This window comes from Stegodyphus dumicola, chromosome X2 (assembly GCF_044657685.1).
Source record: "Stegodyphus dumicola isolate Sdum_Otavi_A_Nest chromosome X2, ASM4465768v1".
Classification (NCBI taxonomy): Eukaryota; Metazoa; Arthropoda; class Arachnida; order Araneae; family Eresidae; genus Stegodyphus; species Stegodyphus dumicola.
The window spans coordinates 90,633,642-90,660,531 of record NC_140781.1 but is presented as its reverse complement, the minus strand read 5'-3'; positions in this window follow the sequence as shown (position 1 = coordinate 90,660,531).

Sequence of the window (26,890 nt, the reverse complement as noted above, 5' to 3'; positions counted from 1 at the left end):
ACATACCTCATATGATTCTTCAAGTCACGTTTCGTAGCCTATCATTTTTAAAACAGCAGTTAATTGCTGAGCGCAGATCATATATTAATGTAGGCATGCTCAACTTATTGTACTATAAAACCTAAACATAGGAATGACATTTTGTCAGCTATGTGAGATGTCCAATACCGAGAAATTCTGTAAATTGTAGAATAGAACCTGCATCTGAAAACAGACGAAAGGTAAAACATAATTAAAATACTTTACTTTTAGCCTTGAAGCAGGTATTCTATATTAACCTGTCTTAATTCACATACAGAATTAGTAATAAAGTAGCTCAAAATATTGTAAGAACCAAACACGCATTATATAAACATTAAAAAATCTATATACATTTATTAGTATTACGAAGGTTTATTCTGAAAGATCATAAGGTCACTTTCAAAGAAACGATAGAAATTTTCACTCAGGGAAGGGACATTCTGTCTGGCTGCATGGGTTCCATCCCAGCTTCTGTTACAAAAGTTTCATAGAAGAATTTTAAAAATCCAGAAATAAAACTTATGAAGAAATTTTTGAACATACCTGGTTCTATGATTTAGCCATTCTTACAGACATAATAACTAAATCTTAAACTTGAGGGGGGGAGAACTAAACTAAAGTCTTTGAAATAAACTGTATTATAAATTCATTTTAAATGAAAATTAATTTTGTGTAAATATTATACAAATATAAGGAATATACATTTTTACCATAATGTAATGTAACCTTTTGCCACTTTGAAAATCTGGAGAACTGAAACACTCATTTGTAAAATCTCATCGAGCTTAAAGTAGTTTCTAAATTAGATGTTTTGAGTGCATTTAAAATTAGGCCAACTACTTCATTCACTTCAAACCCATTACATAATACTAGTATTTAAGAAAAATGGTAAAATATTGCAAATATGTTAAATAACAATTCTATTGATCTAGTAATCGAAGTAACTTATTTTTATCCTAATTAAGATCAAGAATATCACAAAAAGCCAAGCCATTTGAATAGTCCTAGATAAAAAAAGTCATGAACTGTTAAACTTTCAAAAACATAAATTCCTCTTTCCGATCTACTTAAAAATGTGAAAGAGGATTTTCAACAATGAACTTGTTAAAATCAAAGTTAAGATACAGGAAAACAAATCAACATTCCAACGACGGCAAGGATTTAGCCATAACATCGCATGTACAAAGGGAAAAAAAAAAAACTCGCAGAAAAAATGCAGTGTTAAATTTCACATTAAAATATGATTTCCCTGTATTTAACTTTCATCTTGCTGAATTTTTTGTAAATAATAGAAAGATTATACCTTTCCTTTAACATATTATATCACACACTTTTATACTTTCTCTAATGCATTTTCTTTAACATATTTATATCACACATTTTTATACTTTGTGTAATGTGAATGAAATTTTATTTCTTTGTCTGTATTTGGTTTCATTTTCATATAAAAAGAGTTAAAAATAGGGTTATCTAATGTTGCTATCTAGGTAACAAAATTTAAACACACATTTTCAGTAAAAATTGCAGAATAACAGCTTTTATTTCCTTGAAGACGTAACACCTTGCTATTCCAGCTATGATACATACTGCATACTGTCAGAGAGAAATTCCTTTCTTAAACAGGGAATCCATATACTTTAATGTGTTTTGACAAAAGTACTGTTTATGACTAATCCATGGTCCAGGAGTAAAATACTTCATAGTAAATCCATCTAAATTTTTATTATTTCTGGTCATCTGTATAGACTGTTTATTTATCACGACTAAACTCCCAAACTGCATTCTACATACCTCATATGATTCTTCAAGTCACGTTTCGTAGCCTATCATTTTTAAAACAGCAGTTAATTGCTGAGCGCAGATCATATATTAATGTAGGCATGCTCAACTTATTGTACTATAAAACCTAAACATAGGAATGACATTTTGTCAGCTATGTGAGATGTCCAATACCGAGAAATTCTGTAAATTGTAGAATAGAACCTGCATCTGAAAACAGACGAAAGGTAAAACATAATTAAAATACTTTACTTTTAGCCTTGAAGCAGGTATTCTATATTAACCTGTCTTAATTCACATACAGAATTAGTAATAAAGTAGCTCAAAATATTGTAAGAACCAAACACGCATTATATAAACATTAAAAAATCTATATACATTTATTAGTATTACGAAGGTTTATTCTGAAAGATCATAAGGTCACTTTCAAAGAAACGATAGAAATTTTCACTCAGGGAAGGGACATTCTGTCTGGCTGCATGGGTTCTATCCCAGCTTCTGTTACAAAAGTTTCATAGAAGAATTTTAAAAATCCAGAAATAAAACTTATGAAGAAATTTTTGAACATACCTGGTTCTATGATTTAGCCATTCTTACAGACATAATAACTAAATCTTAAACTTGAGGGGGGGAGAACTAAACTAAAGTCTTTGAAATAAACGGTATTATAAATTCATTTTAAATGAAAATTAATTTTGTGTAAATATTATACAAATATAAGGAATATACATTTTTACCATAATAAAATGAAACCTTTTGCCACTTTGAAAATCTGGAGAACTGAAACACTCATTTGTAAAATCTCATCGAGCTTAAAGTAGTTTCTAAATTAGATGTTTTGAGTGCATTTAAAATTAGGCCAACTACTTCATTCACTTCAAACCCATTACATAATACTAGTATTTAAGAAAAATGGTAAAATATTGCAAATATGTTAAATAACAATTCTATTGATCTAGTAATCGAAGTAACTTATTTTTATCCTAATTAAGATCAAGAATATCACAAAAAGCCAAGCCATTTGAATAGTCCTAGATAAAAAAAGTCATGAACTGTTAAACTTTCAAAAACATAAATTCCTCTTTCCGATCTACTTAAAAATGTGAAAGAGGATTTTCAACAATGAACTTGTTAAAATCAAAGTTAAGATACAGGAAAACAAATCAACATTCCAACGACGGCAAGGATTTAGCCATAACATCGCATGTACAAAGGGAAAAAAAAAAAAACTCGCAGAAAAAATGCAGTGTTAAATTTCACATTAAAATATGATTTCCCTGTATTTAACTTTCATCTTGCTGAATTTTTTGTAAATAATAGAAAGATTATACCTTTCCTTTAACATATTATATCACACACTTTTATACTTTCTGTAATGCATTTTCTTTAACATATTTATATCACACATTTTTATACTTTGTGTAATGTGAATGAAATTTTATTTCTTTGTCTGTATTTGGTTTCATTTTCATATAAAAAGAGTTAAAAATAGGGTTATCTAATGTTGCTATCTAGGTAACAAAATTTAAACACACATTTTCAGTAAAAATTGCAGAATAACAGCTTTTATTTCCTTGAAGACGTAACACCTCGCTATTCCAGCTATGATACATACTGCATACTGTCAGAGAGAAATTCCTTTCTTAAACAGGGAATCCATATACTTTAATGTGTTTTGACAAAAGTACTGTTTATGACTAATCCATGGTCCAGGAGTAAAATACTTCATAGTAAATCCATCTAAATTTTTATTATTTCTGGTCATCTGTATAGACTGTTTATTTATCACGACTAAACTCCCAAACTGCATTCTACATACCTCATATGATTCTTCAAGTCACGTTTCGTAGCCTATCATTTTTAAAACAGCAGTTAATTGCTGAGCGCAGATCATATATTAATGTAGGCATGCTCAACTTATTGTACTATAAAACCTAAACATAGGAATGACATTTTGTCAGCTATGTGAGATGTCCAATACCGAGAAATTCTGTAAATTGTAGAATAGAACCTGCATCTGAAAACAGACGAAAGGTAAAACATAATTAAAATACTTTACTTTTAGCCTTGAAGCAGGTATTCTATATTAACCTGTCTTAATTCACATACAGAATTAGTAATAAAGTAGCTCAAAATATTGTAAGAACCAAACACGCATTATATAAACATTAAAAAATCTATATACATTTATTAGTATTACGAAGGTTTATTCTGAAATATCATAAGGTCACTTTCAAAGAAACGACAGAAATTTTCACTCAGGGAAGGGACATTCTGTCTGGCTGCATGGGTTCCATCCCAGCTTCTGTTACAAAAGTTTCATAGAAGAATTTTAAAAATCCAGAAATAAAACTTATGAAGAAATTTTTGAACATACCTGGTTCTATGATTTAGCCATTCTTACAGACATAATAACTAAATCTTAAACTTGAGGGGGGGAGAACTAAACTAAAGTCTTTGAAATAAACTGTATTATAAATTCATTTTAAATGAAAATTAATTTTGTGTAAATATTATACAAATATAAGGAATATACATTTTTACCATAATGTAATGTAACCTTTTGCCACTTTGAAAATCTGGAGAACTGAAACACTCATTTGTAAAATCTCATCGAGCTTAAAGTAGTTTCTAAATTAGATGTTTTGAGTGCATTTAAAATTAGGCCAACTACTTCATTCACTTCAAACCCATTACATAATACTAGTATTTAAGAAAAATGGTAAAATATTGCAAATATGTTAAATAACAATTCTATTGATCTAGTAATCGAAGTAACTTATTTTTATCCTAATTAAGATCAAGAATATCACAAAAAGCCAAGCCATTTGAATAGTCCTAGATAAAAAAAGTCATGAACTGTTAAACTTTCAAAAACATAAATTCCTCTTTCCGATCTACTTAAAAATGTGAAAGAGGATTTTCAACAATGAACTTGTTAAAATCAAAGTTAAGATACAGGAAAACAAATCAACATTCCAACGACGGCAAGGATTTAGCCATAACATCGCATGTACAAAGGGAAAAAAAAAAAACTCGCAGAAAAAATGCAGTGTTAAATTTCACATTAAAATATGATTTCCCTGTATTTAACTTTCATCTTGCTGAATTTTTTGTAAATAATAGAAAGATTATACCTTTCCTTTAACATATTATATCACACACTTTTATACTTTCTCTAATGCATTTTCTTTAACATATTTATATCACACATTTTTATACTTTGTGTAATGTGAATGAAATTTTATTTCTTTGTCTGTATTTGGTTTCATTTTCATATAAAAAGAGTTAAAAATAGGGTTATCTAATGTTGCTATCTAGGTAACAAAATTTAAACACACATTTTCAGTAAAAATTGCAGAATAACAGCTTTTATTTCCTTGAAGACGTAACACCTTGCTATTCCAGCTATGATACATACTGCATACTGTCAGAGAGAAATTCCTTTCTTAAACAGGGAATCCATATACTTTAATGTGTTTTGACAAAAGTACTGTTTATGACTAATCCATGGTCCAGGAGTAAAATACTTCATAGTAAATCCATCTAAATTTTTATTATTTCTGGTCATCTGTATAGACTGTTTATTTATCACGACTAAACTCCCAAACTGCATTCTACATACCTCATATGATTCTTCAAGTCACGTTTCGTAGCCTATCATTTTTAAAACAGCAGTTAATTGCTGAGCGCAGATCATATATTAATGTAGGCATGCTCAACTTATTGTACTATAAAACCTAAACATAGGAATGACATTTTGTCAGCTATGTGAGATGTCCAATACCGAGAAATTCTGTAAATTGTAGAATAGAACCTGCATCTGAAAACAGACGAAAGGTAAAACATAATTAAAATACTTTACTTTTAGCCTTGAAGCAGGTATTCTATATTAACCTGTCTTAATTCACATACAGAATTAGTAATAAAGTAGCTCAAAATATTGTAAGAACCAAACACGCATTATATAAACATTAAAAAATCTATATACATTTATTAGTATTACGAAGGTTTATTCTGAAAGATCATAAGGTCACTTTCAAAGAAACGATAGAAATTTTCACTCAGGGAAGGGACATTCTGTCTGGCTGCATGGGTTCTATCCCAGCTTCTGTTACAAAAGTTTCATAGAAGAATTTTAAAAATCCAGAAATAAAACTTATGAAGAAATTTTTGAACATACCTGGTTCTATGATTTAGCCATTCTTACAGACATAATAACTAAATCTTAAACTTGAGGGGGGGAGAACTAAACTAAAGTCTTTGAAATAAACGGTATTATAAATTCATTTTAAATGAAAATTAATTTTGTGTAAATATTATACAAATATAAGGAATATACATTTTTACCATAATAAAATGAAACCTTTTGCCACTTTGAAAATCTGGAGAACTGAAACACTCATTTGTAAAATCTCATCGAGCTTAAAGTAGTTTCTAAATTAGATGTTTTGAGTGCATTTAAAATTAGGCCAACTACTTCATTCACTTCAAACCCATTACATAATACTAGTATTTAAGAAAAATGGTAAAATATTGCAAATATGTTAAATAACAATTCTATTGATCTAGTAATCGAAGTAACTTATTTTTATCCTAATTAAGATCAAGAATATCACAAAAAGCCAAGCCATTTGAATAGTCCTAGATAAAAAAAGTCATGAACTGTTAAACTTTCAAAAACATAAATTCCTCTTTCCGATCTACTTAAAAATGTGAAAGAGGATTTTCAACAATGAACTTGTTAAAATCAAAGTTAAGATACAGGAAAACAAATCAACATTCCAACGACGGCAAGGATTTAGCCATAACATCGCATGTACAAAGGGAAAAAAAAAAAAACTCGCAGAAAAAATGCAGTGTTAAATTTCACATTAAAATATGATTTCCCTGTATTTAACTTTCATCTTGCTGAATTTTTTGTAAATAATAGAAAGATTATACCTTTCCTTTAACATATTATATCACACACTTTTATACTTTCTGTAATGCATTTTCTTTAACATATTTATATCACACATTTTTATACTTTGTGTAATGTGAATGAAATTTTATTTCTTTGTCTGTATTTGGTTTCATTTTCATATAAAAAGAGTTAAAAATAGGGTTATCTAATGTTGCTATCTAGGTAACAAAATTTAAACACACATTTTCAGTAAAAATTGCAGAATAACAGCTTTTATTTCCTTGAAGACGTAACACCTCGCTATTCCAGCTATGATACATACTGCATACTGTCAGAGAGAAATTCCTTTCTTAAACAGGGAATCCATATACTTTAATGTGTTTTGACAAAAGTACTGTTTATGACTAATCCATGGTCCAGGAGTAAAATACTTCATAGTAAATCCATCTAAATTTTTATTATTTCTGGTCATCTGTATAGACTGTTTATTTATCACGACTAAACTCCCAAACTGCATTCTACATACCTCATATGATTCTTCAAGTCACGTTTCGTAGCCTATCATTTTTAAAACAGCAGTTAATTGCTGAGCGCAGATCATATATTAATGTAGGCATGCTCAACTTATTGTACTATAAAACCTAAACATAGGAATGACATTTTGTCAGCTATGTGAGATGTCCAATACCGAGAAATTCTGTAAATTGTAGAATAGAACCTGCATCTGAAAACAGACGAAAGGTAAAACATAATTAAAATACTTTACTTTTAGCCTTGAAGCAGGTATTCTATATTAACCTGTCTTAATTCACATACAGAATTAGTAATAAAGTAGCTCAAAATATTGTAAGAACCAAACACGCATTATATAAACATTAAAAAATCTATATACATTTATTAGTATTACGAAGGTTTATTCTGAAATATCATAAGGTCACTTTCAAAGAAACGATAGAAATTTTCACTCAGGGAAGGGACATTCTGTCTGGCTGCATGGGTTCCATCCCAGCTTCTGTTACAAAAGTTTCATAGAAGAATTTTAAAAATCCAGAAATAAAACTTATGAAGAAATTTTTGAACATACCTGGTTCTATGATTTAGCCATTCTTACAGACATAATAACTAAATCTTAAACTTGAGGGGGGGAGAACTAAACTAAAGTCTTTGAAATAAACTGTATTATAAATTCATTTTAAATGAAAATTAATTTTGTGTAAATATTATACAAATATAAGGAATATACATTTTTACCATAATGTAATGTAACCTTTTGCCACTTTGAAAATCTGGAGAACTGAAACACTCATTTGTAAAATCTCATCGAGCTTAAAGTAGTTTCTAAATTAGATGTTTTGAGTGCATTTAAAATTAGGCCAACTACTTCATTCACTTCAAACCCATTACATAATACTAGTATTTAAGAAAAATGGTAAAATATTGCAAATATGTTAAATAACAATTCTATTGATCTAGTAATCGAAGTAACTTATTTTTATCCTAATTAAGATCAAGAATATCACAAAAAGCCAAGCCATTTGAATAGTCCTAGATAAAAAAAGTCATGAACTGTTAAACTTTCAAAAACATAAATTCCTCTTTCCGATCTACTTAAAAATGTGAAAGAGGATTTTCAACAATGAACTTGTTAAAATCAAAGTTAAGATACAGGAAAACAAATCAACATTCCAACGACGGCAAGGATTTAGCCATAACATCGCATGTACAAAGGGAAAAAAAAAAAACTCGCAGAAAAAATGCAGTGTTAAATTTCACATTAAAATATGATTTCCCTGTATTTAACTTTCATCTTGCTGAATTTTTTGTAAATAATAGAAAGATTATACCTTTCCTTTAACATATTATATCACACACTTTTATACTTTCTCTAATGCATTTTCTTTAACATATTTATATCACACATTTTTATACTTTGTGTAATGTGAATGAAATTTTATTTCTTTGTCTGTATTTGGTTTCATTTTCATATAAAAAGAGTTAAAAATAGGGTTATCTAATGTTGCTATCTAGGTAACAAAATTTAAACACACATTTTCAGTAAAAATTGCAGAATAACAGCTTTTATTTCCTTGAAGACGTAACACCTTGCTATTCCAGCTATGATACATACTGCATACTGTCAGAGAGAAATTCCTTTCTTAAACAGGGAATCCATATACTTTAATGTGTTTTGACAAAAGTACTGTTTATGACTAATCCATGGTCCAGGAGTAAAATACTTCATAGTAAATCCATCTAAATTTTTATTATTTCTGGTCATCTGTATAGACTGTTTATTTATCACGACTAAACTCCCAAACTGCATTCTACATACCTCATATGATTCTTCAAGTCACGTTTCGTAGCCTATCATTTTTAAAACAGCAGTTAATTGCTGAGCGCAGATCATATATTAATGTAGGCATGCTCAACTTATTGTACTATAAAACCTAAACATAGGAATGACATTTTGTCAGCTATGTGAGATGTCCAATACCGAGAAATTCTGTAAATTGTAGAATAGAACCTGCATCTGAAAACAGACGAAAGGTAAAACATAATTAAAATACTTTACTTTTAGCCTTGAAGCAGGTATTCTATATTAACCTGTCTTAATTCACATACAGAATTAGTAATAAAGTAGCTCAAAATATTGTAAGAACCAAACACGCATTATATAAACATTAAAAAATCTATATACATTTATTAGTATTACGAAGGTTTATTCTGAAAGATCATAAGGTCACTTTCAAAGAAACGATAGAAATTTTCACTCAGGGAAGGGACATTCTGTCTGGCTGCATGGGTTCTATCCCAGCTTCTGTTACAAAAGTTTCATAGAAGAATTTTAAAAATCCAGAAATAAAACTTATGAAGAAATTTTTGAACATACCTGGTTCTATGATTTAGCCATTCTTACAGACATAATAACTAAATCTTAAACTTGAGGGGGGGAGAACTAAACTAAAGTCTTTGAAATAAACGGTATTATAAATTCATTTTAAATGAAAATTAATTTTGTGTAAATATTATACAAATATAAGGAATATACATTTTTACCATAATAAAATGAAACCTTTTGCCACTTTGAAAATCTGGAGAACTGAAACACTCATTTGTAAAATCTCATCGAGCTTAAAGTAGTTTCTAAATTAGATGTTTTGAGTGCATTTAAAATTAGGCCAACTACTTCATTCACTTCAAACCCATTACATAATACTAGTATTTAAGAAAAATGGTAAAATATTGCAAATATGTTAAATAACAATTCTATTGATCTAGTAATCGAAGTAACTTATTTTTATCCTAATTAAGATCAAGAATATCACAAAAAGCCAAGCCATTTGAATAGTCCTAGATAAAAAAAGTCATGAACTGTTAAACTTTCAAAAACATAAATTCCTCTTTCCGATCTACTTAAAAATGTGAAAGAGGATTTTCAACAATGAACTTGTTAAAATCAAAGTTAAGATACAGGAAAACAAATCAACATTCCAACGACGGCAAGGATTTAGCCATAACATCGCATGTACAAAGGGAAAAAAAAAAAAACTCGCAGAAAAAATGCAGTGTTAAATTTCACATTAAAATATGATTTCCCTGTATTTAACTTTCATCTTGCTGAATTTTTTGTAAATAATAGAAAGATTATACCTTTCCTTTAACATATTATATCACACACTTTTATACTTTCTGTAATGCATTTTCTTTAACATATTTATATCACACATTTTTATACTTTGTGTAATGTGAATGAAATTTTATTTCTTTGTCTGTATTTGGTTTCATTTTCATATAAAAAGAGTTAAAAATAGGGTTATCTAATGTTGCTATCTAGGTAACAAAATTTAAACACACATTTTCAGTAAAAATTGCAGAATAACAGCTTTTATTTCCTTGAAGACGTAACACCTTGCTATTCCAGCTATGATACATACTGCATACTGTCAGAGAGAAATTCCTTTCTTAAACAGGGAATCCATATACTTTAATGTGTTTTGACAAAAGTACTGTTTATGACTAATCCATGGTCCAGGAGTAAAATACTTCATAGTAAATCCATCTAAATTTTTATTATTTCTGGTCATCTGTATAGACTGTTTATTTATCACGACTAAACTCCCAAACTGCATTCTACATACCTCATATGATTCTTCAAGTCACGTTTCGTAGCCTATCATTTTTAAAACAGCAGTTAATTGCTGAGCGCAGATCATATATTAATGTAGGCATGCTCAACTTATTGTACTATAAAACCTAAACATAGGAATGACATTTTGTCAGCTATGTGAGATGTCCAATACCGAGAAATTCTGTAAATTGTAGAATAGAACCTGCATCTGAAAACAGACGAAAGGTAAAACATAATTAAAATACTTTACTTTTAGCCTTGAAGCAGGTATTCTATATTAACCTGTCTTAATTCACATACAGAATTAGTAATAAAGTAGCTCAAAATATTGTAAGAACCAAACACGCATTATATAAACATTAAAAAATCTATATACATTTATTAGTATTACGAAGGTTTATTCTGAAATATCATAAGGTCACTTTCAAAGAAACGATAGAAATTTTCACTCAGGGAAGGGACATTCTGTCTGGCTGCATGGGTTCTATCCCAGCTTCTGTTACAAAAGTTTCATAGAAGAATTTTAAAAATCCAGAAATAAAACTTATGAAGAAATTTTTGAACATACCTGGTTCTATGATTTAGCCATTCTTACAGACATAATAACTAAATCTTAAACTTGAGGGGGGGAGAACTAAACTAAAGTCTTTGAAATAAACGGTATTATAAATTCATTTTAAATGAAAATTAATTTTGTGTAAATATTATACAAATATAAGGAATATACATTTTTACCATAATGTAATGTAACCTTTTGCCACTTTGAAAATCTGGAGAACTGAAACACTCATTTGTAAAATCTCATCGAGCTTAAAGTAGTTTCTAAATTAGATGTTTTGAGTGCATTTAAAATTAGGCCAACTACTTCATTCACTTCAAACCCATTACATAATACTAGTATTTAAGAAAAATGGTAAAATATTGCAAATATGTTAAATAACAATTCTATTGATCTAGTAATCGAAGTAACTTATTTTTATCCTAATTAAGATCAAGAATATCACAAAAAGCCAAGCCATTTGAATAGTCCTAGATAAAAAAAGTCATGAACTGTTAAACTTTCAAAAACATAAATTCCTCTTTCCGATCTACTTAAAAATGTGAAAGAGGATTTTCAACAATGAACTTGTTAAAATCAAAGTTAAGATACAGGAAAACAAATCAACATTCCAACGACGGCAAGGATTTAGCCATAACATCGCATGTACAAAGGGAAAAAAAAAAAACTCGCAGAAAAAATGCAGTGTTAAATTTCACATTAAAATATGATTTCCCTGTATTTAACTTTCATCTTGCTGAATTTTTTGTAAATAATAGAAAGATTATACCTTTCCTTTAACATATTATATCACACACTTTTATACTTTCTCTAATGCATTTTCTTTAACATATTTATATCACACATTTTTATACTTTGTGTAATGTGAATGAAATTTTATTTCTTTGTCTGTATTTGGTTTCATTTTCATATAAAAAGAGTTAAAAATAGGGTTATCTAATGTTGCTATCTAGGTAACAAAATTTAAACACACATTTTCAGTAAAAATTGCAGAATAACAGCTTTTATTTCCTTGAAGACGTAACACCTTGCTATTCCAGCTATGATACATACTGCATACTGTCAGAGAGAAATTCCTTTCTTAAACAGGGAATCCATATACTTTAATGTGTTTTGACAAAAGTACTGTTTATGACTAATCCATGGTCCAGGAGTAAAATACTTCATAGTAAATCCATCTAAATTTTTATTATTTCTGGTCATCTGTATAGACTGTTTATTTATCACGACTAAACTCCCAAACTGCATTCTACATACCTCATATGATTCTTCAAGTCACGTTTCGTAGCCTATCATTTTTAAAACAGCAGTTAATTGCTGAGCGCAGATCATATATTAATGTAGGCATGCTCAACTTATTGTACTATAAAACCTAAACATAGGAATGACATTTTGTCAGCTATGTGAGATGTCCAATACCGAGAAATTCTGTAAATTGTAGAATAGAACCTGCATCTGAAAACAGACGAAAGGTAAAACATAATTAAAATACTTTACTTTTAGCCTTGAAGCAGGTATTCTATATTAACCTGTCTTAATTCACATACAGAATTAGTAATAAAGTAGCTCAAAATATTGTAAGAACCAAACACGCATTATATAAACATTAAAAAATCTATATACATTTATTAGTATTACGAAGGTTTATTCTGAAATATCATAAGGTCACTTTCAAAGAAACGATAGAAATTTTCACTCAGGGAAGGGACATTCTGTCTGGCTGCATGGGTTCCATCCCAGCTTCTGTTACAAAAGTTTCATAGAAGAATTTTAAAAATCCAGAAATAAAACTTATGAAGAAATTTTTGAACATACCTGGTTCTATGATTTAGCCATTCTTACAGACATAATAACTAAATCTTAAACTTGAGGGGGGGAGAACTAAACTAAAGTCTTTGAAATAAACGGTATTATAAATTCATTTTAAATGAAAATTAATTTTGTGTAAATATTATACAAATATAAGGAATATACATTTTTACCATAATGTAATGTAACCTTTTGCCACTTTGAAAATCTGGAGAACTGAAACACTCATTTGTAAAATCTCATCGAGCTTAAAGTAGTTTCTAAATTAGATGTTTTGAGTGCATTTAAAATTAGGCCAACTACTTCATTCACTTCAAACCCATTACATAATACTAGTATTTAAGAAAAATGGTAAAATATTGCAAATATGTTAAATAACAATTCTATTGATCTAGTAATCGAAGTAACTTATTTTTATCCTAATTAAGATCAAGAATATCACAAAAAGCCAAGCCATTTGAATAGTCCTAGATAAAAAAAGTCATGAACTGTTAAACTTTCAAAAACATAAATTCCTCTTTCCGATCTACTTAAAAATGTGAAAGAGGATTTTCAACAATGAACTTGTTAAAATCAAAGTTAAGATACAGGAAAACAAATCAACATTCCAACGACGGCAAGGATTTAGCCATAACATCGCATGTACAAAGGGAAAAAAAAAAAAAACTCGCAGAAAAAATGCAGTGTTAAATTTCACATTAAAATATGATTTCCCTGTATTTAACTTTCATCTTGCTGAATTTTTTGTAAATAATAGAAAGATTATACCTTTCCTTTAACATATTATATCACACACTTTTATACTTTCTGTAATGCATTTTCTTTAACATATTTATATCACACATTTTTATACTTTGTGTAATGTGAATGAAATTTTATTTCTTTGTCTGTATTTGGTTTCATTTTCATATAAAAAGAGTTAAAAATAGGGTTATCTAATGTTGCTATCTAGGTAACAAAATTTAAACACACATTTTCAGTAAAAATTGCAGAATAACAGCTTTTATTTCCTTGAAGACGTAACACCTCGCTATTCCAGCTATGATACATACTGCATACTGTCAGAGAGAAATTCCTTTCTTAAACAGGGAATCCATATACTTTAATGTGTTTTGACAAAAGTACTGTTTATGACTAATCCATGGTCCAGGAGTAAAATACTTCATAGTAAATCCATCTAAATTTTTATTATTTCTGGTCATCTGTATAGACTGTTTATTTATCACGACTAAACTCCCAAACTGCATTCTACATACCTCATATGATTCTTCAAGTCACGTTTCGTAGCCTATCATTTTTAAAACAGCAGTTAATTGCTGAGCGCAGATCATATATTAATGTAGGCATGCTCAACTTATTGTACTATAAAACCTAAACATAGGAATGACATTTTGTCAGCTATGTGAGATGTCCAATACCGAGAAATTCTGTAAATTGTAGAATAGAACCTGCATCTGAAAACAGACGAAAGGTAAAACATAATTAAAATACTTTACTTTTAGCCTTGAAGCAGGTATTCTATATTAACCTGTCTTAATTCACATACAGAATTAGTAATAAAGTAGCTCAAAATATTGTAAGAACCAAACACGCATTATATAAACATTAAAAAATCTATATACATTTATTAGTATTACGAAGGTTTATTCTGAAATATCATAAGGTCACTTTCAAAGAAACGATAGAAATTTTCACTCAGGGAAGGGACATTCTGTCTGGCTGCATGGGTTCCATCCCAGCTTCTGTTACAAAAGTTTCATAGAAGAATTTTAAAAATCCAGAAATAAAACTTATGAAGAAATTTTTGAACATACCTGGTTCTATGATTTAGCCATTCTTACAGACATAATAACTAAATCTTAAACTTGAGGGGGGGAGAACTAAACTAAAGTCTTTGAAATAAACGGTATTATAAATTCATTTTAAATGAAAATTAATTTTGTGTAAATATTATACAAATATAAGGAATATACATTTTTACCATAATGTAATGTAACCTTTTGCCACTTTGAAAATCTGGAGAACTGAAACACTCATTTGTAAAATCTCATCGAGCTTAAAGTAGTTTCTAAATTAGATGTTTTGAGTGCATTTAAAATTAGGCCAACTACTTCATTCACTTCAAACCCATTACATAATACTAGTATTTAAGAAAAATGGTAAAATATTGCAAATATGTTAAATAACAATTCTATTGATCTAGTAATCGAAGTAACTTATTTTTATCCTAATTAAGATCAAGAATATCACAAAAAGCCAAGCCATTTGAATAGTCCTAGATAAAAAAAGTCATGAACTGTTAAACTTTCAAAAACATAAATTCCTCTTTCCGATCTACTTAAAAATGTGAAAGAGGATTTTCAACAATGAACTTGTTAAAATCAAAGTTAAGATACAGGAAAACAAATCAACATTCCAACGACGGCAAGGATTTAGCCATAACATCGCATGTACAAAGGGAAAAAAAAAAAACTCGCAGAAAAAATGCAGTGTTAAATTTCACATTAAAATATGATTTCCCTGTATTTAACTTTCATCTTGCTGAATTTTTTGTAAATAATAGAAAGATTATACCTTTCCTTTAACATATTATATCACACACTTTTATACTTTCTCTAATGCATTTTCTTTAACATATTTATATCACACATTTTTATACTTTGTGTAATGTGAATGAAATTTTATTTCTTTGTCTGTATTTGGTTTCATTTTCATATAAAAAGAGTTAAAAATAGGGTTATCTAATGTTGCTATCTAGGTAACAAAATTTAAACACACATTTTCAGTAAAAATTGCAGAATAACAGCTTTTATTTCCTTGAAGACGTAACACCTTGCTATTCCAGCTATGATACATACTGCATACTGTCAGAGAGAAATTCCTTTCTTAAACAGGGAATCCATATACTTTAATGTGTTTTGACAAAAGTACTGTTTATGACTAATCCATGGTCCAGGAGTAAAATACTTCATAGTAAATCCATCTAAATTTTTATTATTTCTGGTCATCTGTATAGACTGTTTATTTATCACGACTAAACTCCCAAACTGCATTCTACATACCTCATATGATTCTTCAAGTCACGTTTCGTAGCCTATCATTTTTAAAACAGCAGTTAATTGCTGAGCGCAGATCATATATTAATGTAGGCATGCTCAACTTATTGTACTATAAAACCTAAACATAGGAATGACATTTTGTCAGCTATGTGAGATGTCCAATACCGAGAAATTCTGTAAATTGTAGAATAGAACCTGCATCTGAAAACAGACGAAAGGTAAAACATAATTAAAATACTTTACTTTTAGCCTTGAAGCAGGTATTCTATATTAACCTGTCTTAATTCACATACAGAATTAGTAATAAAGTAGCTCAAAATATTGTAAGAACCAAACACGCATTATATAAACATTAAAAAATCTATATACATTTATTAGTATTACGAAGGTTTATTCTGAAAGATCATAAGGTCACTTTCAAAGAAACGATAGAAATTTTCACTCAGGGAAGGGACATTCTGTCTGGCTGCATGGGTTCTATCCCAGCTTCTGTTACAAAAGTTTCATAGAAGAATTTTAAAAATCCAGAAATAAAACTTATGAAGAAATTTTTGAACATACCTGGTTCTATGATTTAGCCATTCTTACAGACATAATAACTAAATCTTAAACTTGAGGGGGGGAGAACTAAACTAAAGTCTTTGAAATAAACGGTATTATAAATTCATTTTAAATGAAAATTAATTTTGTGTAAATATTATACAAATATAAGGAATATACATTTTTACCATAATAAAATGAAACCTTTTGCCACTTTGAAAATCTGGAGAACTGAAACACTCATTTTTTAAATCTCATCAAGCTTAAAGTAGTTTCTAAATTAGATGTTTTGAGTGCATTTATAATTAGGCCAACTACTTCATTCACTTCAAACCCATTACATAATACTAGTAATTAAGAAAAATGGTAAAAGATTGCAAATATGTTAAATAACAATTCTATTGATCTAGTAATCGAAGTAACTTATTTTTATCCTAATTAAGATCAAGAATATCACAAAAAGCCAAGCCATTTGAATAGTCCTAGACAAAAAAAAATCATGAACTGTTAAACTTTTAAAAAGATAAATTCCTCTTTCCCATCTACTTAAAGATGTGAAAGAGGATTTTCAACAATGAACTTGTTAAAATCAATGTTAAGATACAGGATAACAAATCAACATTCTAACGACTGCAAGGATTTAGCCATAACATCGCATGTACCAAAGGGGAAAAAAAAAACTCGCAGAAAAAATGCAGTGTTAAATTTCACATTAAAATATGATTTCCCTGTAATTAACTTTCATCTTGCTGAATTTTTTGTAAATAATAGAAAGATTATACCTTTCCTTTAACATATTATATCACACACTTTTATACTTTCTGTAATGCATTTTCTTTAACATATTTATATCACACATTTTTATACTTTGTGTAATGTGAATGAAATTTTATTTCTTTGTCTGTATTTGGTTTCATTTTCATATAAAAAGAGTTAAAAATAGGGTTATCTAATGTTGCTATCTAGGTAATAAAATTTAAACACACATTTTCAGTAAAAATTGCAGAATAACAGCTTTTATTTCCTTGAAGACGTAACACCTCGCTATTCCAGCTATGATACATACTGCATACTGTCAGAGAGAAATTCCTTTCTTAAACAGGGAATCCATATACTTTAATGTGTTTTGACAAAAGTACTGTTTATGACTAATCCATGGTCCAGGAGTAAAATACTTCATAGTAAATCCATCTAAATTTTTATTATTTCTGGTCATCTGTATAGACTGTTTATTTATCACGACTAAACTCCCAAACTGCATTCTACATACCTCATATGATTCTTCAAGTCACGTTTCGTAGCCTATCGTTTTTACCACAGCAGTTAATTGCTGAGGGCAGACCTGTAAAGCGTGATTTCGCGTATAGCAGTACCTTAAAGAATTCCATTTAATTTTTCCACTCCTAGAATTTCATTCATACGTGGTTCAACATTCATCCATCAACACCGGAAAGAATTTATCTCCTACTTTAAACAGTTTCCATCGACTGAAAATGAAGTCCAAAAAATCTTACAAATGTCAAAAGCAAAGGATGCCCAAGAATTTTCACATATGGATGATAGAAAAGTCAAACAATGAATAAGAAAATTAGAAAAGAAGAATTGGGTGCTTATAAAACCCCTTGATAATAAAAGCGCTCATTACGAAGAAGAGCTTTTAACTGAAGAGAAGATGAAGGAATTGTTAAACAACAGAAAAGCAATGCCTGATCTTCTAGCGGAGATTGACCAAATTAAAGAAAAAACCGGACACTTTAAAAGAGCTACTGGGAAACATGTGCTCTTTACAGCAACACGGTTACAGTTGCATCAGTCATTCTTATAAGCAAAAGACATCAGCTTTTTCAAAAAAAATAATTCTGTCATGTATTTGCCAAGACAACGGAAAGAAGTCCAAAAGAAACTTTCAGAGTGCTTCACAAAACAAAGTTGAAAGTTAATCTGCAGAATCTTACTTCTATAATAATAAAACATCTCTGATTTGATTTCAAGATGAAATTTTACTTATCGAATCAATTTTAAATAGATCTTTGCAAATTGGTTCATAAAACTTCACAATATGCCAAAATAGTTCAGATTAAGGAAAACATATAATAAAGTATGCTTAAAACAACTAAGAAAAAGCACATTTTGAGCATCCCTTAAGAGAAGACAATTCGGTTCCACTAACTTTCTTTACGAGTACTCATTAAATTTTTATTTACATTTCTTTTTTGTTCAACATTTAACTTTTAATGGTTTTAAGATAAACAGCACTTGACAGAGAGACTCTAAATTCAGGAAAAACTGAAACCAAATTGGTTTATACACAAGCAGTGCAATTACACTGGCCTGTTGGGAACAGAAGACCCCGTTGGACAGGGAAAATATTAGGAAAGAGAGAGAGGAAAATGTTTAGCCTCCTTCTCGTAATGCGAAAGGAGGCCACTTGGGAGAAAATTACACTACAGCAGTAATTCTGAAACCACTACGAAGCAACAAAACTCTAATAATTCTCAGACTTCTGATAATTATAGTGTGATTAACAGTTCAACCTCACTTCGAATATTACAATACAATATAAAGAAAAAACCAATTCAGACACTTCAATATGGAATTCAAAACCTAAGAAATTAATGCATAAATGCTACCCTAAACATTAAAATATAATGTGAAGCGTTTATGTAAAATAAATAACTAGTAAAATGCCAATACGAAGTAACATGTGAAAAGGGACATACAAATTATAACATTAAAGCATTTCTAGTTAAAATAAAGTTGATATAAAACAAGAATTATCAGCCACAGATATCTTTTTGCTCTGCATTATTTTTCCATTCTTTTCATCATCGTTCTTTTTCTTTCACGGTATGATGTTCTGCAATCCAAGAGTGCACGAAAATGATGACAAATTACACTAGAAGAGGCCAAGGGGGAAAAAAGGAACCATTATATTTTAACTACTTTGATATTAAAGAATAATTATACACAAAGAGAAATATATAATTATTGTTTCTTAATATATAAAACTTCAAAAGTAGCCTTCTTTGTTTTAAACTCCAGCAATGTGCTACATTCTTACTAAAATCATGAATGCAGTTGATAGAAAAGCAAATGCTTTTCCTAATACGACAGAAGTACAGTAAGCGAAAGGGGTTTTTAATATATGGGTACATCATGAATAATGAAAGAAAAAAAAATTTAGACAGTTATTACGGATACACAGAATAAGAGGGATAATGATCTTCGAGAAGAGTAAATAATTTCAGTGCTGGTAGAAAGATGGCACCAAAAGACAATAAGCAGGCAATTTTAAATCAAAAATAAACAAAATAAACTTTACTGTTAGCTTTGAAGCAGGTGTTATATTTAAAAATACCTTAGTTCACACACAGAATTAGTCAAATAACCGATCAAAATAGAGTAAGAATCAAACTCACAATATATTAACATTGAAAGAGCTATACATATATATATTAAAAGATTTTTTTAAAAAAAGGGCACAAAAGCACCATTCTAAAAACAGATTTCGAAGACTATCTTGGAAACAAAAGTCATATACCATAAACAAAATATTTCATTCAGAATTTTAACGTGAAAACCGTTTCTAAATTTAAGTTCTTTACTTACGTACTCTCATCCACTAGAGAGGACAGCTTAGTCCGATGTGCAAAAAATTATCCTGAAATATTACCAGGTCACTTTAATGAAATTATAGCAATATTTCACTCAGGGAAAGAACATATTGTTTATCTGCCCGGGTTTGAGCTCAGCTTTAATACAGCACGCCAAAACACATCAAATGCCATTGAATGATACAGCATTTTGAAATGTTGCAAAAAATTTAAATGCAATTTCGTGGAAGAGCTATTGCAATTACCTACATACTAAAATTTTGACCACAAATTCAAGAAAACTAAGATGTACTAATGTAGGGATGCTCAACTTATTGTACTATAAAACCTAAACATAGGAATGACATTTTGTCAGCTATGTGAGATGTCCAATACCGAGAAATTCCGTTAAATTGCAGAATAGAACCTGCGTCTGAAAACAGACGAAAGGTAAAACATAATTCAAATACTTTACTTTTAGCCTTGATGCAGGTATTCTATATTAAACTGTCTTAATTCACATACAGAATTAGTAATATAATAGCTCAAAATGTTGTAAGAACCAAACACGCATTATATAAACATTAAAAAATTGATATACATTTATTAGTATTACGAGGATTTATTCTGAAATATCATAATGTCACTTTCAAAGAAACGATAGAAATTTTCACTCAGGGAAGGGACATTCTGTCTGGCTGCCCGGGTTCCATCCCAGCTTCTCTTATAAAAGTTTCATAGAAGAATTTTAAAAATCCAGAAACAAAACTTATGAAGAAATTTTTGAACATACAGGGTTCTATGATTTAGCCATTCTTACAGACATAATAACTAAATCTTAAACTTCAGGGGGAAGAAGAACTAAACTAAAGTCTTTGAATTAAACAGTATTATAAATTCATTTTAAATCAAAATTTATTTTGTGAAAACATTATACAAATATAAGGAATATACATTTTTACCATAATGTAATGTACGTTTTGCTACTTTGAAAATCTGGAGAACTGAAACACTCATTTTTTAAATCTCATCAAGCTTAAAGTAGTTTCTAAATTAGATGTTTTGAGTGCATTTATAATTAGGCCAACTACTTCATTCACTTCAAACCCATTACATAATACTAGTAATTAAGAAAAATGGTAAAAGATTGCAAATATGTTAAATAACAATTCTATTGATCTAGTAATCGAAGTAACTTATTTTTATCCTAATTAAGATCAAGAATATCACAAAAAGCCAAGCCATTTGAATAGTCCTAGACAAAAAAAAATCATGAACTGTTAAACTTTTAAAAAGATAAATTCCTCTTTCCCATCTACTTAAAGATGTGAAAGAGGATTTTCAACAATGAACTTGTTAAAATCAATGTTAAGATACAGGATAACAAATCAACATTCTAACGACTGCAAGGATTTAGCCATAACATCGCATGTACCAAAGGGGAAAAAAAAAACTCGCAGAAAAAATGCAGTGTTAAATTTCACATTAAAATATGATTTCCCTGTAATTAACTTTCATCTTGCTGAATTTTTTGTAAATAATAGAAAGATTATACCTTTCCTTTAACATATTATATCACACACTTTTATACTTTCTGTAATGCATTTTCTTTAACATATTTATATCACACATTTTTATACTTTGTGTAATGTGAATGAAATTTTATTTCTTTGTCTGTATTTGGTTTCATTTTCATATAAAAAGAGTTAAAAATAGGGTTATCTAATGTTGCTATCTAGGTAACAAAATTTAAACACACATTTTCAGTAAAAATTGCAGAATAACAGCTTTTATTTCCTTGAAGACGTAACACCTTGCTATTCCAGCTATGATACATACTGCATACTGTCAGAGAGAAATTCCTTTCTTAAACAGGGAATCCATATACTTTAATGTGTTTTGACAAAAGTACTGTTTATGACTAATCCATGGTCCAGGAGTAAAATACTTCATAGTAAATCCATCTAAATTTTTATTATTTCTGGTCATCTGTATAGACTGTTTATTTATCACGACTAAACTCCCAAACTGCATTCTACATACCTCATATGATTCTTCAAGTCACGTTTCGTAGCCTATCATTTTTAAAACAGCAGTTAATTGCTGAGCGCAGATCATATATTAATGTAGGCATGCTCAACTTATTGTACTATAAAACCTAAACATAGGAATGACATTTTGTCAGCTATGTGAGATGTCCAATACCGAGAAATTCTGTAAATTGTAGAATAGAACCTGCATCTGAAAACAGACGAAAGGTAAAACATAATTAAAATACTTTACTTTTAGCCTTGAAGCAGGTATTCTATATTAACCTGTCTTAATTCACATACAGAATTAGTAATAAAGTAGCTCAAAATATTGTAAGAACCAAACACGCATTATATAAACATTAAAAAATCTATATACATTTATTAGTATTACGAAGGTTTATTCTGAAAGATCATAAGGTCACTTTCAAAGAAACGATAGAAATTTTCACTCAGGGAAGGGACATTCTGTCTGGCTGCATGGGTTCTATCCCAGCTTCTGTTACAAAAGTTTCATAGAAGAATTTTAAAAATCCAGAAATAAAACTTATGAAGAAATTTTTGAACATACCTGGTTCTATGATTTAGCCATTCTTACAGACATAATAACTAAATCTTAAACTTGAGGGGGGGAGAACTAAACTAAAGTCTTTGAAATAAACGGTATTATAAATTCATTTTAAATGAAAATTAATTTTGTGTAAATATTATACAAATATAAGGAATATACATTTTTACCATAATAAAATGAAACCTTTTGCCACTTTGAAAATCTGGAGAACTGAAACACTCATTTGTAAAATCTCATCGAGCTTAAAGTAGTTTCTAAATTAGATGTTTTGAGTGCATTTAAAATTAGGCCAACTACTTCATTCACTTCAAACCCATTACATAATACTAGTATTTAAGAAAAATGGTAAAATATTGCAAATATGTTAAATAACAATTCTATTGATCTAGTAATCGAAGTAACTTATTTTTATCCTAATTAAGATCAAGAATATCACAAAAAGCCAAGCCATTTGAATAGTCCTAGATAAAAAAAGTCATGAACTGTTAAACTTTCAAAAACATAAATTCCTCTTTCCGATCTACTTAAAAATGTGAAAGAGGATTTTCAACAATGAACTTGTTAAAATCAAAGTTAAGATACAGGAAAACAAATCAACATTCCAACGACGGCAAGGATTTAGCCATAACATCGCATGTACAAAGGGAAAAAAAAAAAACTCGCAGAAAAAATGCAGTGTTAAATTTCACATTAAAATATGATTTCCCTGTATTTAACTTTCATCTTGCTGAATTTTTTGTAAATAATAGAAAGATTATACCTTTCCTTTAACATATTATATCACACACTTTTATACTTTCTGTAATGCATTTTCTTTAACATATTTATATCACACATTTTTATACTTTGTGTAATGTGAATGAAATTTTATTTCTTTGTCTGTATTTGGTTTCATTTTCATATAAAAAGAGTTAAAAATAGGGTTATCTAATGTTGCTATCTAGGTAACAAAATTTAAACACACATTTTCAGTAAAAATTGCAGAATAACAGCTTTTATTTCCTTGAAGACGTAACACCTCGCTATTCCAGCTATGATACATACTGCATACTGTCAGAGAGAAATTCCTTTCTTAAACAGGGAATCCATATACTTTAATGTGTTTTGACAAAAGTACTGTTTATGACTAATCCATGGTCCAGGAGTAAAATACTTCATAGTAAATCCATCTAAATTTTTATTATTTCTGGTCATCTGTATAGACTGTTTATTTATCACGACTAAACTCCCAAACTGCATTCTACATACCTCATATGATTCTTCAAGTCACGTTTCGTAGCCTATCATTTTTAAAACAGCAGTTAATTGCTGAGCGCAGATCATATATTAATGTAGGCATGCTCAACTTATTGTACTATAAAACCTAAACATAGGAATGACATTTTGTCAGCTATGTGAGATGTCCAATACCGAGAAATTCTGTAAATTGTAGAATAGAACCTGCATCTGAAAACAGACGAAAGGTAAAACATAATTAAAATACTTTACTTTTAGCCTTGAAGCAGGTATTCTATATTAACCTGTCTTAATTCACATACAGAATTAGTAATAAAGTAGCTCAAAATATTGTAAGAACCAAACACGCATTATATAAACATTAAAAAATCTATATACATTTATTAGTATTACGAAGGTTTATTCTGAAATATCATAAGGTCACTTTCAAAGAAACGATAGAAATTTTCACTCAGGGAAGGGACATTCTGTCTGGCTGCATGGGTTCCATCCCAGCTTCTGTTACAAAAGTTTCATAGAAGAATTTTAAAAATCCAGAAATAAAACTTATGAAGAAATTTTTGAACATACCTGGTTCTATGATTTAGCCATTCTTACAGACATAATAACTAAATCTTAAACTTGAGGGGGGGAGAACTAAACTAAAGTCTTTGAAATAAACGGTATTATAAATTCATTTTAAATGAAAATTAATTTTGTGTAAATATTATACAAATATAAGGAATATACATTTTTACCATAATGTAATGTAACCTTTTGCCACTTTGAAAATCTGGAGAACTGAAACACTCATTTGTAAAATCTCATCGAGCTTAAAGTAGTTTCTAAATTAGATGTTTTGAGTGCATTTAAAATTAGGCCAACTACTTCATTCACTTCAAACCCATTACATAATACTAGTATTTAAGAAAAATGGTAAAATATTGCAAATATGTTAAATAACAATTCTATTGATCTAGTAATCGAAGTAACTTATTTTTATCCTAATTAAGATCAAGAATATCACAAAAAGCCAAGCCATTTGAATAGTCCTAGATAAAAAAAGTCATGAACTGTTAAACTTTCAAAAACATAAATTCCTCTTTCCGATCTACTTAAAAATGTGAAAGAGGATTTTCAACAATGAACTTGTTAAAATCAAAGTTAAGATACAGGAAAACAAATCAACATTCCAACGACGGCAAGGATTTAGCCATAACATCGCATGTACAAAGGGAAAAAAAAAAAACTCGCAGAAAAAATGCAGTGTTAAATTTCACATTAAAATATGATTTCCCTGTATTTAACTTTCATCTTGCTGAATTTTTTGTAAATAATAGAAAGATTATACCTTTCCTTTAACATATTATATCACACACTTTTATACTTTCTCTAATGCATTTTCTTTAACATATTTATATCACACATTTTTATACTTTGTGTAATGTGAATGAAATTTTATTTCTTTGTCTGTATTTGGTTTCATTTTCATATAAAAAGAGTTAAAAATAGGGTTATCTAATGTTGCTATCTAGGTAACAAAATTTAAACACACATTTTCAGTAAAAATTGCAGAATAACAGCTTTTATTTCCTTGAAGACGTAACACCTTGCTATTCCAGCTATGATACATACTGCATACTGTCAGAGAGAAATTCCTTTCTTAAACAGGGAATCCATATACTTTAATGTGTTTTGACAAAAGTACTGTTTATGACTAATCCATGGTCCAGGAGTAAAATACTTCATAGTAAATCCATCTAAATTTTTATTATTTCTGGTCATCTGTATAGACTGTTTATTTATCACGACTAAACTCCCAAACTGCATTCTACATACCTCATATGATTCTTCAAGTCACGTTTCGTAGCCTATCATTTTTAAAACAGCAGTTAATTGCTGAGCGCAGATCATATATTAATGTAGGCATGCTCAACTTATTGTACTATAAAACCTAAACATAGGAATGACATTTTGTCAGCTATGTGAGATGTCCAATACCGAGAAATTCTGTAAATTGTAGAATAGAACCTGCATCTGAAAACAGACGAAAGGTAAAACATAATTAAAATACTTTACTTTTAGCCTTGAAGCAGGTATTCTATATTAACCTGTCTTAATTCACATACAGAATTAGTAATAAAGTAGCTCAAAATATTGTAAGAACCAAACACGCATTATATAAACATTAAAAAATCTATATACATTTATTAGTATTACGAAGGTTTATTCTGAAAGATCATAAGGTCACTTTCAAAGAAACGATAGAAATTTTCACTCAGGGAAGGGACATTCTGTCTGGCTGCATGGGTTCTATCCCAGCTTCTGTTACAAAAGTTTCATAGAAGAATTTTAAAAATCCAGAAATAAAACTTATGAAGAAATTTTTGAACATACCTGGTTCTATGATTTAGCCATTCTTACAGACATAATAACTAAATCTTAAACTTGAGGGGGGGAGAACTAAACTAAAGTCTTTGAAATAAACGGTATTATAAATTCATTTTAAATGAAAATTAATTTTGTGTAAATATTATACAAATATAAGGAATATACATTTTTACCATAATAAAATGAAACCTTTTGCCACTTTGAAAATCTGGAGAACTGAAACACTCATTTGTAAAATCTCATCGAGCTTAAAGTAGTTTCTAAATTAGATGTTTTGAGTGCATTTAA